The sequence below is a fragment of the Mytilus californianus genome, unplaced genomic scaffold (assembly GCF_021869535.1).
Source record: "Mytilus californianus isolate M0D057914Y unplaced genomic scaffold, xbMytCali1.0.p SCAF_13, whole genome shotgun sequence".
Lineage (NCBI taxonomy): Eukaryota > Metazoa > Mollusca > Bivalvia > Mytilida > Mytilidae > Mytilus > Mytilus californianus.
Window position 1 is genome coordinate 26053479 of NW_026262615.1, and position 18669 is coordinate 26072147.

An 18669-nucleotide genomic window follows, 5' to 3' on the forward strand; every position below is an offset into this window, starting at 1 on the left:
TCCATATCTTTGATTTGGCAGGGTGCACAAATGTTGATGTTGATTGATATTCCCTATCTTTAAATCTGTCAGGGTGTACAAAAGAAGATGTTGATTGATATTCCCTATCTTTGATACTGCAAGGGTGTACAAAAGGAGATGTGGGTTGATATTCACTATCTTTGATTCTGCCAGCATGTACAACAGTAGATGTGCTTTGATAGCCCTATATTTGATTCGACCAGGGTGTACAAAAAGAGATGTGGGTTGATATCCCCTATCTTTGATTTGGCCAGGCTATTCAAAAGGAGATGTGGGTAAATATCCCCTATCTTTGATTTGGCCAGGCTATTCAAAAGGAGATGTGGGTAAATATCCCCTATCTTTGATTTGGCCAGGCTATTCAAAAGGAGATGTGGGTTGATATCCCCTATCTTTGATTTGGCTTGGTGTTCAAAAGGAGATGTGGGTTGGTATCCCCTATCTTTGATTTGGCTTGGTGTTCAAAAGGAGATATGGGTTGATATCTTGTATATTTGATTCACCAGGGTGTACAAAAGTAGATGTGGATTGATATCCCCTATCTGGTTACTCCTGGGTGTATAAAAAGAGATGTGGGTTGATATCCCCTATCTTTGATTTGGCTTGGTGTTCAAAAGGAGATGTGGGTTGGTATCCCCTATCATTGATTTGGCTTGGTGTTCAAAAGGAGATATGGGTTGATATCTTGTATATTTGATTTACCAGGGTGTACACAAGTAGATGTGGATTGATATCCCCTATCTGGTTACTCCTGGGTGTATAAAAAGAGATGTGGGTTGATATCCCCTATCTTTGATTCATCTATAGGGTGTACAAAAGTAGATGTGGGTTGATATCCCATATCTTTGATTCATCTAGGGTTTACAAAAAGTAGATGTGGGTTGATATCCCCTATCTTTGATTTGGCTCGGTTTTCAAAAGGAGATGTGGGTTGATATCCCATATATCTAATTCAGCAGGGTGTGCAAAAGGAGATGTTGGTTGATATCCCTTATATTTATTCGTCCAGGGTGTACAAAACAAATGTGGGTTGCTATCTTTGATCCAGCAGGGTGTACAGAAGGAGATGGGGGTTTATATACCGTATATTTGTTTCGTCCAGGGTGTGAAAAATACATGTGAATTGATATTTCATATCTTTGATTCAGCAGGTTGTACAAAAGAAGATGTGGGTTGATATCCCCTAACTTTGTTTCCGCCCAGGTGTACAAAAAGAGATGTGGTTTGATATCCCATTTTTAACCAGATTTCCAAAGGAAAAATCGGTTATTGATTTGGGAATGTACGGGAGGCTGGCGGGCGTCAGCTGCCAAACAGTGTCCGTTCATTAACATAAAAACGCTTTGACGAAATCTTTTCAAATTTAGACATGTTGTTGCCTGTGACTAAATGAAGGTCAAGTTCAATTTTCACGATTTTAGCTTTTGTTGTTGTTGAGTTGTAGACCTTTCAGTAGTGAAAAGTGATTCTTAGAGCGTTGTCCATGCAATAACTTGATAACACATTGACGAAATCTTTTCAAATTTAGATATGCTGTTTCCTGTGACTAATCGAAAGTTCAAGTTTGATTTTCTTGATTTTAGCTTTCATCGTTGTGGAGTTGTAGACCTTTCAATAGTGAAAAGTGATACTTAGAGCGTTTTCCATGCAATAACATATAAATGCTTTGACCAAATCTTTTCAAATTAAGATATGTTGTTTCCTGTGACTAAATGACGGTCTAAATAGATTTTCACGATTTAAGATTTTAATGTTGTTGAGTTGTACACCTTTATGTAGGGAAAAGTGATATGTAGGTTGATTTTGGCCTTTCCATTTCTGAACCCTACAAAATTTTTTTTTTTTTTTTACTTGATCATGTTTTGGGGTCCAGATTTGCAAATATCATTTTCATGCAGGAAAATCCGGTTTGCTGTCACTCTGACAGCCTCCTGTTTTTATTTGTCCAGGGTGTACAAAAGGAGATGTGGGTTGATATCCTCCATCTTTGATTTGTCCAGGGTGAATAGAAGAAGATGTGAGTTGATATCCCATATCTTTGATTTGGCCAGGGTGTACAAAAGGAGATATGGGTTGATATCCCCCATCTTTGTCCAGGGTGTATAGAAGAAGATGTGGGTTAAAATTGATACCAATGAGACCACAACCAAACAACACAAAACCAAAAGACATTTAGAGGTTTACATACTGTCCGAAACAATAGGAATGAAATATCTTAATATTTCAAGTATGTACACATTATTTCAAGTGTGTACACAATATTTCAAGTGTCTTCACAATATTTCAAGTGTTTAATAGTATTATAACTGATACACAGCTTGTCAAATTTGTGATTTTCATCTGACATTTGTCTCAGATTTAAAACAACTTCATAGATAGGTGACCGTGACAAATTAAAATCCATTATCATAACAAGATCAAACCATTAAGAGATTTATACAAAGATTTAATGGGATCTTAATCACAGATGAACAAGTTAAAAACAAAAGGAAAATATAACAAAAGGTCTTTAAACATTCATAAACTATTTGATAGTGCTAAAAGTTAATTAATCTGTTTAAAAGATTTTAAAATTACAGTTACTGGCTAAAAAGTTAGGGTCATTGAGAAACACGATGATGTAAATGATTATCTCCCCTGATCAGTAGATTTGATAATTTTTAATCCGTCAGAATCTTGTTATCAGATTTAGATTTAATTCTTAGTATTAAATTTTTACGTGAGTATTTTCAATATAGGTTCTTATTTGTTCCATCCTGGGACTCTGTGAATTTCTGACTAATATAAAACTGCCTATGAAAAATTCTAAATCAATTATAGCACACTTAAACAAATTGGAAGTATCTTTTTTAAGGAACAAACAATTTCAACAATTCATATAAAGTTTTATAAAAAAAAAATGACTACAATTGTTGATTTTTAGTTGCTTTTTCCATTTCAACACATTTAAATGCTTCATACAATAATAAATTCTTCATGCATTCTACTTTTTAATATATTAATCTTAATCTTATTTGCTAGCATCTTAAAACAAGGAATTATTTGAATCTGGAATAATTTTGAATTCTGGAAATATGTGATGAAAACTAACACAATTTTAAGTAGGGTTTAGTGAGCCATATAAAAATAAGAAGATGTGGTATGATTGCCAATGAGACACCACTCCACAAGAGACCAAATGACATAGAAATCAACTATAGATCACTGTATGACCTTCAACAATGCATGCATGGCTAAGGAGGGTTAGTTAGATCATACTGAACTATTAGAGAAAGTAACCTGAACCTCAATAGCCATGTGCACATGACTAACCCTATTTTATTTTTGGATTAGTTTTCATTATACATTTCAAATCAATTTTCTAGAATATTAAAAGTTATTCCATATTCAAATAATTCCTTTTCATCAATGTATTATGCACAAACCCCAAAGGCCACTGTAAGTGAAAACAAGATTAAATAGTAGGTTGATTTGTCATTGCCACCACTATGTATATTGAAGGTGTGGGGGGGGGAGGGGGTTTATTAATGAGGGTGGGTCTGAATGGGTGCTGTTGATTCTGTATGATTCAATTTGTAAGTTACTCTTGGACAGAAAAAAAGTTGAGAGGCTGTTATTTTATTACCATTTATTTCATACCTGTAGTATAGAGCCCATTCTAAGACAACATTAAATTTGTAAGGCCATTTTCTCTTTTCTTTATTTTTTGTGCCAATTATTTAATGCTTATATCAACTATTTTTACAGGAGTTATTCCCCTTGGAAAGTGATCTCACTTACATTTCTAAATTCTAGGATATTTATGAAACGGCTTAAAACCAAAAATATATTGTAGTTACTCTTGGACAGAAAAAAATCGCTGCATCAGTTGAGAGGCTGTTGTTTTATTACCAATTATTTCATACCTGTAGTGGCAGAGCCCATTCTAAGACAACAGTTTGTAATCTCTCCATACACAGGGAAAATATGTGATTTCCATAAATCTATGGTAACTGTTATGATTTGAAGCTAAATACACTTTCTTCCAGTAATATTCTTGATATTTATATTAGAGTTGTACTACATGGCTGACAAATAAGTTACAAATAAAATAACTTTTATATCACAGATAAATTGAACAATTATTGCATATTTTCTTGAAATTAGGATATATCAAATAATAATAAATATTACACAATAGAAAAAATACACATGCATATTGGTATTCAACATTGCCAAACCAATAAATTGAAAAAAATGACTTATTATAGTTGATATACCCAGTAATTGTTTGCGATGGGGAATAAAAGTGGCTTCTTCAAATTCATTAATTTATCTTTTGGTTTTAGTCAATTAAGTATAAAAATAACTTAAATTTATATTTACTGGTGTTATTTAGATTCCCTGCTTTAATTGCCTTGTCCACAAAATTCATCAGCTAATTCTCAACCCAGAATTATGACATTAAATCTAAAGAAATTACATAGTAATTAGCATAAAAATATAAAAGTTCTAAATAAATGAATCTCTTTTTTTGTGTGATAACACTGCAAGTAGATATTTTAAGCATTCATCCTAAAGTAAAGTGGTCAGTTTGGATAATTGTAAAAGTACACTTAAAAAGACTTATCATAGAGATTTTTTTAACCTGAAATAGGATAACAGATGTATTAATATTCATTTGGATAAGGTCAATTTCTATCGAATGCAGCTCATATGAAGATATGCATGTTATTTTTTGTGAAAATTGAAAAAAATTGATTTGGGTAAAAGCTTTTTTTTTATGCCCCACCTAGGGGCATTATGTTTTTTGGTCTGTGCGTCCGTCCGTTCGTCCGTCCGTCCATCTGTCCCGCTTCAGGTTAAAGTTTTTGGTCAAGGTAATTTTAATGCCAAATTAGAGTTTTGACCCCAATTTCAGGGTCCACTGAACATAGAAAATGATAGTGCAAGTGGGGAATCCGTGTACTATGCCATGACACATTCTTGTTAAATAACAAATTTAGAGAAATACTTTTTGTTAACAAGAAATCAATAGTGCATATTTTTATGCTAATGCTTCATCAAATAATGTTTAACCAAATTTCTATGTTTTAAATTGCTTATTTTTTTTGTCAGCCTGTTTTATATCATAATTAATGTAGATTTTTATCACAGTCCTGGTCTCCTGGATCCAGCATCAGATCTAGAATTCCCATTTGTCATAGTAACAGATTGGCATGTTCTGGGTACCAAGGGGGATTACTGTGAACTCTGACTGGTCTCTTGTTGTCTTTCTCTGTCCTAGGTCTATCTGTAATCAGATCATCTGCAAAAGAAAGAGTTTTCTTTAAAGGTCAGATAGGGTATAGTGGATTCATATATCACAGTATCAGATTGGATAGGAGAGGTCAAAACATAAACTATTTGCAACCCAACTCAAATTTGTAGGAATTTTAAGTACTGTTAATACAAACATTTTTAAGATTTCTTTTGTATTGTGAAATTTGCTACCTAATAGGTATAGCAAATATAAAATTCACATTGGATAGTATTATTTGTATGCAGTATTACTGAAATCATAATAAATAACCTAGCTTGCATTATTTTTCATTTTTCAAAAATTACAATCATAAATGAATGCAAAAATTTATAAATTTCTATTAATTGGTATCAGACCATACATAGTATATTAGTAACTATTGTTTTAAGTCATCACATGAGTTTTCAAGAATCAAGATGAAGTTATGTAAAAGAGGAAGTTCAAGGTTTGAACCAGATCTTTTTCACAATTAGATTATATACTTAAATTGACTGAAAAGTGTATTTTATAATCAGAATTTTGTTTGTTCAGAATTTTGTTTGTGGATTCATCAGGAATAATATAAAGGTCTACCAAAAAAAAATTTAGGCCACTCTGACCTATATTTTCTGCTTCATCAATTCATATTAAGTTTGATCTTCACGTTCATTTCTGAGAAATTATGTGACCTAAATATCAGTCACACTGAAATTTTAAAGTCAATTTGACTAATAGAAATCTTAAAAAACATGTTTAAAAGGAAAAAAAGAAATCTTAAAAAACAACTCATTAGAATTCACTTAATAATTTCTTTCTTTTGTTATACATAATTTTGCTCTAGATTACAGTGGAAATATTTATTTTTGGGGATACCAATTTTCATGGCAAAATGGGTACTTTCTTAAATACTTTGTTTGTTATTTTGTGGCCGGCCATATTCTGCTTACAAGCTTAGCCTATAGAGAATATGAATTTCCTTGAAAACTTGAATTCATGGTTCACCTTGCGTCAATAACAAAACACAGGAAACAGTTTCCCACATTACCAATGAATCCAAAGTATACCAAATGATGAAGATGAAAGCAATTGCAGGTCACCGTATGGCTTTCAAAAGGAGAAAAAACCATACTGCATGTATAGTCCGCTATAAAATTACCAGACATGAAAAATGTGAAACAATTGAAACCAGAAAAACTAACAGACTAATTTATACAATACAATTTACGAAAAACAAATATGACAGACATTTGAACCACTGAATTACAGAGTTCTGACTTTGGAAAGGCATATGAAGAATGTGTTGGAGTAAAAACTGTTTTTGAGAGAGGGACGAAACATACCAGAGGGACAGTCAAACTCATAGATCGAAAACAAAACGCCATGGCCAAAAATAAAAAGACAAACAGACAAATAATAGTACAGATGACACAACATAGAAAACTAAAGACTAAGCAACACGAACCCCACCAAAAACTTGGGGTGATCTCAGGTGCTCCGGAAGGGTAAGCAGATCCTGCTCCACATGTGGCACCCGTTGTGTTGCTTATGTTATTACAAATCCGGTAAATAGTCTTATTCAGTAAGTCACATTCGTGAAAAGGGATGGGTATTGTAGTTACGACATAAGGAACATATCCGATATCATCTGTGAAACGGTTATTCCATAACGGTCAACCAACTCGTGATGGCGTCCGTAAAATTTACGAAGGGATGATTTCAACTTCACCATTTGGAACTCTTGGCTTAATAGCTTCCTTGTGAGCAGCAATCCTCTATCAAGGAAATCATGATAGGAAACACAAGCCCGGGAATATCGTATCAATTGGGAGATATATACTCCGTATGTAGGCGCTGCTGGAATGTTGCTACATAGAAATGGAGCACTCAACCCTCCATCTGATCTTGTACAGTCACATGTAACTACACAACATAAGAACAAACTGTAAAAATCAGTTACAAATGGCTTAACTCAAGCCTACATTTCTTGTTAGGTCTTATGATAAATTATCAAAGAATCATATAAAAGCAATGTCTAAGGTCATTTCAGAAATCAAAGCTGATCAATTATATTTACTGGAGTTGTGTCCCATAATATGTTAATTCTGTTGAAAATTGCATTTTTAGCACTCTCAAGCCTACAGGTCTTGTCAGATTTCAAATGAATTTAGATCAAAGCAATGTCTTGGGGGAGTTAAAAAATCAGTGCTGATCAACTATTTTTACAGGACTGGAGTATAATTTTAATTGCCCCTGGCAATTAAAACTGTATGTAAAATTGCTCTGTAGGTGATCTCACACTTGTAGGTTACAAAATGTATTTATGAAAAAGAACCATTAAGAAATATGTATTTTTTATATCTCAACTCTCTAGGAGTGAGTCTATATTGCATTCACCTTGTCTGACTGTCCCCCCTAAAATTCATACTTTCTGGGACTGTTAATATATTATGTCCCAAGTTTTTTCCAACATATATTACATCACACTTTTGTCAGATATTATTGAACAGAACGACTTCATATTTGTTCAGCAGCTTGACAGTGAGCTTAAGTTGTAATTTGTGAGCTTTTTCAGATCTGTCTGACACCTACTTCTTATATACTGATACTTTGAATGTTTGGTCACCAGCTTGGCAGTGATTTGTTGTAAGTTGTGAACACTTTTATATTCTGTCAGACACCTACTTCCTGCTTTCTGATAAGAATTACCAGTGAGAGAATGCTTAGCACAACAACACATGCATTTTTTGCTAAACTGTTGCCGTGAACAGATAAAATATGTGCATTGGTGGGGGACATTCCACTACTGTTGTTTTATTTTCTGATTATTATTCTCTCCATGAAATCTATCCAATTGGCAGAAAGTTTAAGCAATTTAAAATCGAATGGACATTTTGCTACTATAAAAGTGTCATATTTTTATGATTTTACTGTAAATGGTCCATATTTTCTGTCTCAATCCACTAAAAAATCTTATCTAACTACAGATGGTATATTCTAACAAAATTTTTCAATTGGTAAAATATTTACAATTCAAATCACTTGAGTTCCACCCTGGTTTTTTTTACTTTTTGGCTGCTCCTTCGTGTGTAGTGTCTTTTCTATCAGTTGTTTGTCAAGAGAATGTTTACCATTATCAGCTATTGTATGATGCCTTATGTCTGATAATAACTTCTCATATGATTTTAGAATGGTGCTTGGTAAAATGAAAGGTGTCCCTAGTGTAGCAGGGACTGTTAACCCTTGTTAAGGAAATGAATTAAAGCCTGCTTTTTATGGGGTTCAGTTGCTCAATACAATTCTGTATGAGTGTTTTGTATAATGTTGTTTGCCTATTTGTTTTTTGGCCATTTTGTTGTGTCTTTTTGTCTTTTGGCCATTGTGTCTTTTTGTCTTTTTGTCTTTTAGCCATTATGTTGTTTGTCTATTTGTCTTAAGACCAACGTGTTGTTTGTCCATTCCTCATTTTACTATTGTGTTGTTTGTCGTTGTCTTTTTTCCATTCTTATTTGTCTTTTGACCATTGTGTTGTTTGTCCTCTTTTTTTTTGCCATTCTGTTGTTTGTCTTTTTGTCATTGTTTTGTTTATCTTTTTGCCATTGTTTTGTTTGTATATTTGTCTTTTTACCATTGTGTTATTTGTCTATTTGTATTTTTGCCATTATGTTGTTTGTCTATTTGTCTATTGGCCATTGTGTTGTTTGTTTATTGTTTTTTTTGTCGTTTTGTTGTTTGTCTATTGTCTTTTGTCCATCGTGTGGTTTGTCTATGTGTCTTTTTTGGGCCATTTTTTTGTTTGTTTATTGCATTTTTTTCATTTTGTTGTGTGTCTATTGTCTTTTGTCCATTGTGTTGTTTGTCTATTTGTCGTTTGGCTATTGCTTTGTTTGTTGTCTATTTGTCTTTTGCAGGGATGATTCAACTATCGACCGGCAGCCCCAAAAGGATGTATGTGAACATAAATTCCCAATTCAGAAAAAAAAATAAGATGATCAAAATAATTAAATATTATAGTACAATGGTTCAATGCTTACATTTCCTGTTTCTAAGGGTAATAACTAAAGTAAAACTATGGCAACCTTCTACATATTAAACAGCAAGCAACAATCACAAAAAAATCTTGCCAATTAAGTACTAATTTTTTTGTAATTCCTTTTCTGAATTCAACAGTTGGCCAGTCCAATTTGAAATCCATTTAAATCAAGGTAAATTTATAAAGATGACCAGTTGTTGAAAAAATTACCCAATGGATGATTTTTTTCAGTGGTATATGTTAGCTGTTAAAGGTTACCGTAGCTAAGATGCAAGCATTCAAAAGATAGTGTATCAATGTGCAATGATCTTCATGAAACAACTTTTCTGGTTTCAATCCACTAAATGTCAAGCGATCTGGTAATCATATATATCATAATCAGTAGCCTTTCCAGGATTATTCCAAATGTTACAACTTCTTTCCAGCAGTCAGTGTAAAACTTAATACATTTTCCGTTTTTTTACAGGAAAATAATGTTATTTCGTCTAAGATTTTATGATAGAAAAAATTCCAATTTGATGGTCAAGGGACCCATTTGAAAACACCTGGAATCATCCCTGTTTTGGCCATTGTGTTGTTTGTTTATTGTTTTTTTTTTGTTATTGTGTTGTTTGTCTATTTGTCTTTTGGCCATTATGTTGTTTGTCTATTTGTCTTTTGGCCATTATGTTGTTTGTCTATTTGTCTTTTGGCCATTATGTTGTTTGTCAATTTGTCTTTTGGCCATTATGTTGTTTGTCTATTTGTCTTTTGGCCATTATGTTGTTTGTCTATTTGTCTTTTGGCCATTATGTTGTTTGTCTATTTGTCTTTTGGCCATTATGTTGTGTGTCTATTTGTCTTTTGGCCATTATGTTGTTTGTCTATTTGTCTTTTGGCCATTATGTTGTTTGTCTATTTGTCTTTTGGCCATTATTTTGTTTGTTTGTCTTTTGGCCATTATGTTGTTTGTTTGTTTGTCTTTTGTCCATTGTGTTGTTTGCCTATTTGTCTTTTGACCATTGCGTTGTTTGTCTTTTGGCCATTGTATTGCGTTTGTTTGTCCTTTTGGCTTTTGTGTTGTTTGTCTATTCGTTGTGCTGTTTGTTTATTGGTCTTATGGACATTGTATTGTTTGTATGTTTGCCTATTGGTCTTTTGGTCATTGTGTTGTTTGTCTATTCATCTTTTGGCAATTTTGTTGTTTGTTTTTGATTTTGTACCATTATGTTGTTTGTATATCCCTCTTGTCACCATTGTGTTGTTTTTTAGTTTGTCTATTCATCTTTTGGCCATTGTGTTGTTTGTTCTTGTTTTTCAGCTCACCTGGCCCAGAGTGCCAAGTGATGTTTTCTCATCACTTTGCGTCGGGTGTCCATTTTCTTCATAACTTTTACAAAATCTTCTCCTGAAACTATTAGGCCAAATTTGACCAAACATGGCCACAATCATCAATGGGGTATCTTGTTTGAAAAATGTGTCTGATGACTTTGCCTGCCAATTAAGATTGGCCGACATGGCTAAAAATAGAACATAGGGGTAAAATGCAATTTTTGTCTATTATCTTGAAAACCGCTATAGACAGAGAAAATATGACTGTTGCAAAAATGTTCAGAATGATAAGATCTACCTTACATCTATTGATATCAAAACTGTTAGATGATTTCTAATAAGAGTTATTGCCCTTAACTGACAAATTTTACCATTTTTTTATTTTTGCCTATTATCTTGAAAATTATAATAGATAAACATAAACTTTAAAAATTAAAAAATTAAAAAATGCAAGATCTACAAATAAGTCAACATGATTGAAATCGTCACTTAACACCTTATTGAAGTTATTGCCCTTTAATGACGATTTTTACCAATTTTTGGCGTTTTTGCCTATTATCTTGAAAGCTATAACAGATAGGTAGTAACTTTCAATAGCAAAAATGATCAGCAAGACAAGATCTACAAAAAGGTCAACATTACTGAAATTGTCAGTTAATTCTTAATAGACTTATTCCCCTTTAATGATGTTTTTTTTACTCAAAAGTGGCCATTGTTGAAGATCCAGGTGAGCAACTCAGGCTCTTTAGAGCCTCTTGTTAACCATTATGTTGTTTGTCTATTCGTATATGCAGACCTGCTGTTCTTCTCTTCCTTGTCCTTTAGTCTTTGGTAGATAGTCTCATTGGCAACACATCTCCTTATTTGTCAGAATCAAGGAAACAATGGTGTCTGGAAACACAGAGCCTTGCAGTTTTACATCAAGTCAATATTATGCAATTATAGCCTTTTTATGAGGTCGATACAAGGTTATATTGACCTAACAGAACCATATGGACTGAGGATGAAGTCCGAGGTCGACATGCTTCTCTAGGTTGATATAACATCCTATTGACCTCAACTAAGGCTACAATTGCTATATTATTAATCAACAACTATTGCATGAACAATGTAAAATTGGGGATTTCTAGAATGTATTTTTAGTAACATGCTGTATGCCCTTTGCAATATGCTGTTTTTGACCTACGAAAAACTAAACACAACAGTATTGGCGTGCAAACTGAGTAAATACAAATGTACATATGACCAAGTTTTAATGAATCACAAATCCTTAGAAATATTTGATTCATAATATACACTAATACCGTCTGTATATGTATAAATAAGGTGATGTGGTCTGATTGTCAATGAGACAACTATCCACCAAAGTTCAAAAGAAAGCAATTATAGGCAACCGTATGGCCATGAACAATGGGAAAAACCTCATAAGCTTGCCAGTATTTGTTAGATTTTTTCCCCTTTATATACGTCTGTAACTTGTTGAAATCTCACCACATCTTTGTTCTTCAAATAACCTCTTACTCTGATATTGATATAAAGGATACCTAAGATACTGATAGATCTTCTTTATACTTTGATGTATACAAACTACAAATTGACAGTAAGGAGTAGCTGTTATCTAATCATTGGTATGCTGTTAATTAAGGATTAGAATCTTAAAGCAGCCTAAAATCTTAATAATCTTCTCAATACAAAACCACAAGCAATAAAAATGTTCTCATTCTAAGGGAAATAACTCAAATTATTTTGTTTTGATATTATCCAAACATGGTGATTTTAAAATGTTCTAATAAGGATGAATAATTATACTCATGCAAATACAGATTTTTTGGTGGTATATAGGAATCATCCTGCCCATCTTTCCGTCCATTAGCATAATAGTTTAGCAACTCTGCCTTAAAGGCTAAACAAATATTGATTAAACTTTTGTAGAACACCAGATGAAGATATGCATAAAGAAATATAATCCTGGTCCAAGTGTTAAAGGGGGAATAATCAAAATAATTTAAGGTGGTACATAACACTACAGGGAGAATCATATAACTCTGTAAAAATCAACTAAACGTTTTAATCACGTTGTATTGTTAAGGAAATATTAAGCTTCTCAATGATCAAAATTAGTGTTTGTCAAACTGCTATATAACCAAAGAAATTTTTCTGATAAAGTGGTTGGTTCAAATTTTTTGAAATTTTTATATTTTTGTCAAAGGGTCTAAGCAAACATTTTGTCAAAATTTTATGAAAATTAAACGAGCCAAATCAATATTAGTCAAGGTGTTGGGTACCACCTTAAACTTCAGTATTCTAATAGAATTGAGGAGGTGGGGTATTATTTTTGTGAGTTCAATAACAGTTCTAGTTATATTTGTGATAGGAAAATACAGAAAAAAATTCTGAAATCTTAAGAAATATGCAAATTTAAAATTGTAACAAGTGAGACATTTAGATATACATGTATCTACTGCATTTGATGCACGAAAGTTTTTATGTTCTTTCTATACCAATTATAAGTAAAATAAAAAAGATTTCTTTTTTTTTTACTTTTAAACTTGAGAGAAAAAAATTATAATTTGTAAAGCTTTATGTACAGTCCTACCAATATTGGATACCTTATAAAATACACGAATTCTGAATGTAATCAGTGACCTTTCAACAAACCTCAATAGAATGTTTCTTTATGAGATCTTAAAAGTGATCTAACTTTATCAAATTCATGTAAAATTATATGTACTTCAGGAATGACAATCTTCGATGAAATAATAGAACATCAATATGGATCCATACTTGATGAAATGTACCTAAGTATGCCCACTGATTCTCAATGAAATACAGAAAGACATATTTCTTATAGATATAGATGAATTTAGACTGCTAGGAGAGTTTTATTTGATCAAAAGTTTTAAGATTCAAGTATTTTAATATAAAGGGGTAATACAAAGCTAAAAGCAGTAATTTGAGCACCATCTTATTTCTAGATCTGGTCCTGCAAAATGCAGTTTTGAAGTCATTTTTTTTTATTTTGATGAAGGAAAAAACATGGATTTCGATCAATTTTTCAAAATTTACTCACTATGTAATAATGAGTGGTAGGTATAAGCGTCTGGAATAGGTAACTATTTCAAGCTTTGTAAAATATGATAATTTTGTGCAGTTCAGGTGAAATATATAACAAAGTTGCTGATTGAATAATAATTATCAAAATAAACAGATATCAATTTTTTCCCACAGAATGCCATTAAAGCCACATTCATAATAACGCATCAGATATTTGTCAAATCTGTTGATATCTCCATGAAAGCTATAGGTATATTTTTGGAAAAAAAATGTATGATAGAATACATATGTTTGTTATTCAAAGTCTATGAAAAGGTGGGGGTACTCAGGAAGTCTCAGCTGCTCATGCATTCATATCATAAACTAAGGATTGAAGTTGATACCCCCTCTCCCTCTCAGTATATTTTACCCATATATCCCAGATAAATTGGATGTTTAGTGACTACTGACTATACTATACTATAGGGTGTATGTGTTTTAATCAGAATTTTAGTTTGGCACCTATTACACCAAGACTTTTAGTTTTGACTGTTGAGTACAAATATTTAATCAGATTTTTAGTTTGACTGTTGAGTAAAAGAAATTAATCAGATGTTTAGTTTGACTGTTGAGTAAAAATATTTAATCAGATGTTTAGTTTGACTGTTGAGTAAAAATATTTCATCAGATGGTTAGTTTGACTGTTGAGTAAAAGAAATTAATCAGATGTTTAGTTTTGACGGTTGTGAAAAAAAATAATCAGATATTTAGTTTGACTGTTGAGTAAAAATATTTAATCAGATGTTTAGTTTGACTGTTGAGCAAAAGAAATTATTTAACATAAACATTTAATCAGATATTATAGTTTTGTCTGTAGAGTGTTTTATTTCAGTGAAGATTGATTGAACCATACATTATATTAACACACCTGGTAAACTATCAAATTCTCCACCAAATTAAGCGATAAAAAAAACTTTATTGGGACTTCTTGCTGAGCTTTTCTGGTATAAAATATCATAAATATAGCTGGGTTGGTAGACTATTCATCAATTTATTGTCAATACCTGAATGTTTTATAGAATGTTATATTTAAAGATGGCAATAAGATACTGAACATTAATCAATGGATACTTATTTATTCCATACCCTAAATCTAATATTTCGTGGACTGTATAAGATTCTATTCAATACTATTTTATAGCTGTATTTAATCCTTATATGTGGATACATGTATTGTCGATGTACAAGGTTTTTTTTAAAGAATATTAATGTGTCAGATAATCAGTTATCTAACTGAATTAATCTTTTTAAATCACCTAAATTGTACCGTAGACTATTTGTTATATCATTTTAAAATTTTGTTTCAGTTGAATTTCTTTGTGATAAACTTTTTTTTTGCATCTGCTATAAGCTGTAAAATTCAACATTTTTTCATCAAAAAAAAAGAAGGGAAAATTCAAACCTGACCGACAGTAAATGTTTGTTTCCTCATTTTATTTTGTGATCTGTCTACACAAATGGTTTAATGTTAGTGGATATGTAGAAAAACTGGAAAATCAAATGTCACATGATTACAATTTGTATAAAAGGAGATATGGGGTTTACACTATTGACACAGCCACACAATGACAAAATAGTCAAAAGGGCAACACAGTTTCAGAATACTACCTTGGGATTGCTTTATGGAATATAATCCTACAATTGCATGATAGAGGGGAAATAATCCAACTTACTTCTTTTTCCATTTTTTGGAAAATGACGCTATCAGCGGCATGTTTCCGATACCATTGACCAGAACTTACGGAAGTGGATTATTGCCTCCGCCTACCGCACTCGGTTTCATATTTACTATTTTACATACTAACTGGAATCTGCTTGTATTACGCTACACTCGAACAAAGTGTTGTAGTCGGACGGGAACCAGTTTACATACTTTATTTTATTTACCAAAAAGATATCTTGACCTGTCCATATGTTTTTTGTTATTAAATGGTATTTGGAGCTATCCCTTTGTTATATTTTTCATATTTATTCGCGCTTTCACTTTTATGCACATGTCTTACAATCGTAAACAATCGGTATGTATACATGATAAATAGATCCGTTTTGTTATGGTGTTGGACTTTTTACCCTCCAATGATCAGCAATCGCTAGACAAAATAGTTATCCTAAATAATGTCAGCCTTTCATGCCATTTCAACTTTACAATCATTAAAAAAAAGTGAAAATCGGAATCATTTTGATATCCATTGGATAGAAACTGGTCTTTATCCAGATTTACGAAGATTTTAAAAATCGGAAATTAGTAATACGGTTATACCCACGCGATGCGTATGAATCTTTGTTTACAAAACAGGATTTCGGAGTGTCTCTAGTTTTTAGATCGTAAGTCACGATAAACTCAAACTGAAAGTAAACAGTTGTTTGTAAGACGCAGGTTTACTCACCATAAACAAGCTGAAACGTTCAGTGTGGCTTATATTTTAGGTTAAAGACGGTCCCATTCATTTAAAAAGCATTTTGAAAGTAGACGGTGGGATTATTTCAGGTTTTGGGAACGAGTAAATTATCACAAAGTTCATTTCTTGACGACCTCATAAATTTCATCATGTCGATGGTACAAATCGATTTTTACTGTTTACTGTCGCTTCTCATGTTTTGTATTTAAACGGTCGTTTATTTTTAAACCCGAACCAGGCATATGCGTTCTGTAATTGTGCAAATCTTCGTTCTTTGGTCAATTGGCTTATGGATAGTTGTATCAATTTCAACTCTTACATTATTTTTTTAAAAAACATATTTGCATTACACATGCAATGGCAGTACCTTTCCAATTACTATTTATGTGTCTAAATTAAAGTTGTAACACTTTATAGTGACTGGAAAGGGTAGAAAAATTCATCAGATGAGAAAAGGCTGAATATACTTCAACCGGCACCGAATCATTATATATTGCATCTTATAAAAAGAAACTGAGATTTGGATAGTTCCACTTCAAGGTAAAAATGTTTATCTCTTGTGAAATGAAATAAAAAAAATATTGTAACACTGTAGTTAATTAATAAAGATACTATTACGCGTATTTCTGTATTGGCCTTATTATTGGTTCTCGGCCAGCAGTCAAACGGCACTGAATCATTAGATATTGCATCTTATAAAAGGAAACTGAGATTTGGATAGTTCCACTTCAAGGTAAAAATGTTTATCTCTTGTGAAATGAAAGAAAAAAAAAAATATTGTAACACTGTAGTTAATTAATAAAGATACTACATTTTGTATTACGTGTATTTCTGTATTGGCCTTATTATTGGTCCTCGGCCAGCAGTATTGGCCTTCCGCTTCGCCTCGGACCAATACACCCAAGACATGGACCAATAACAAGGCCAATACAGAAATACTTACGCAATGATATTATAGAATGACAGTATGGTTCAATAGCGGGAATCAGCCCCTCAACTACTTTTTACATAAATATTAACTTCTGGCTTCAACGCTTTTTTCGTCTTGTCTAGAGATCTTGCTGAAGTTCCAGTTCAGCAAGCATTTTAGAGACTATCCCGTCCATCCTCTTTTGACTTGTAATCTCTGGTGATAGATTTTGCCGCTTGACATTGTATCCTTTTAAGCTTGTTTTTTTTTCTTACCGTGTAGGGGTCCCATACTATGGCTCCATATTAAATTATAAGATCCATTCCTAAAGATCCAGATCATTGTTCTAATCTGACGCAAGTTTCAATAACTGGAATGCTACCCAAGATGAATATATGGTGACCCACGAGAACAGCATTTTCACTATTGAAATTGTGTTTAATACCATGATTGTTCAATGTCATTAACTTAAATGGAGACAGACATTTGACCTGAAAGACATGAAAGGTGGTGTGGGAGTGCAAAATCAAAAACTAACTGACTATGATATATGGTTAAAGAATGAATATCAATTACATGGGTCAACATGGTCAAGGGCAGAGTTGTTATAAAATAACAATATGGCAGAGAAGTGGTTTGAAGTTTCATATAAAGCGACCTGACTGACATGAAATAAAAAATCGAAGGAGTATCCCTATTTGTCTAATCTTCAAGGTGAAATAAAACTAGTAAAACAATATTATACTATTGTCTAAATATACAGAAATATAATTTGCTTCAAGTAACAGAAATAACTAGGTCACTAGTAACTTATTTAATGAGTATGTGGGGTATAAGAGCTTGCTAACAACAGGCTCTTCATAATCATTTGGTTTGAAAAGGATACTAGTAGTCTATATTCTTGATTTAGAAAAATGTAATTGCAAGAAAAAAATCACATTACTTAGAATACTTTAGATCATTCAGGTAGTCTTTATTTATATGTACAAAAGAACAGCCAGTAGTCATTGGATATTGTAGATCATTCCGGTAGTCTTGACCTATTTATTTATACAAAAAAACAGCCAGTAGTAATTGGATACTGTAGATCATTCAGGTAGTCTTGACTTATTCATTTGTACTGAAAAAACAGACACACATATACGAATATCAATTATATGCTTACGAGACATGTTGCAATGTTAAACTTATTACGGTATGTGAAAATTAAGACTTGCATAAAAAATATCACAATATTAGAGACAGTGGCGTCATTTTTCCTCAGAGCTTTCAGCTCTTTGATTTTACACATCCTCCTACACAGAATCATTTAGGTACGGTTGTAAAATTGGGAAAATATTATGTGGTGATAGTCTCTCGATCATAAACACAACTCCTTCTAAATGTCTGGACTGATATTGATGAAACTTAACACAGTTGTAGAAATTTCTTGAGGTTGTGCTTAACAAAAAATAATCCTGGCCCAACATTTTAAAATGAAAACAATCTGATTTACTTACTTCAACATGTTCAATAAGCTAATATTAGTATTGGAGGATGCATTAAGGGGGAGGGGGGTCTTTTGGTGAATTCACTCACAATTCTAGTTTTCTTTCTTTTATATAGAAATAAGAGATGCAGTATGATTGCCAATGAGACAACTATC

General features: G+C 32.3%; 1 protein-coding gene across 1 annotated transcript in view; it reads left to right on the plus strand.

Moving 5' to 3' along the window:
• Nucleotides 1-18669, plus strand: part of LOC127723904 (coiled-coil domain-containing protein 73-like) — a 183558-nt gene that overhangs the window by 131697 nt on the left and 33192 nt on the right. The window lies entirely within an intron of this gene.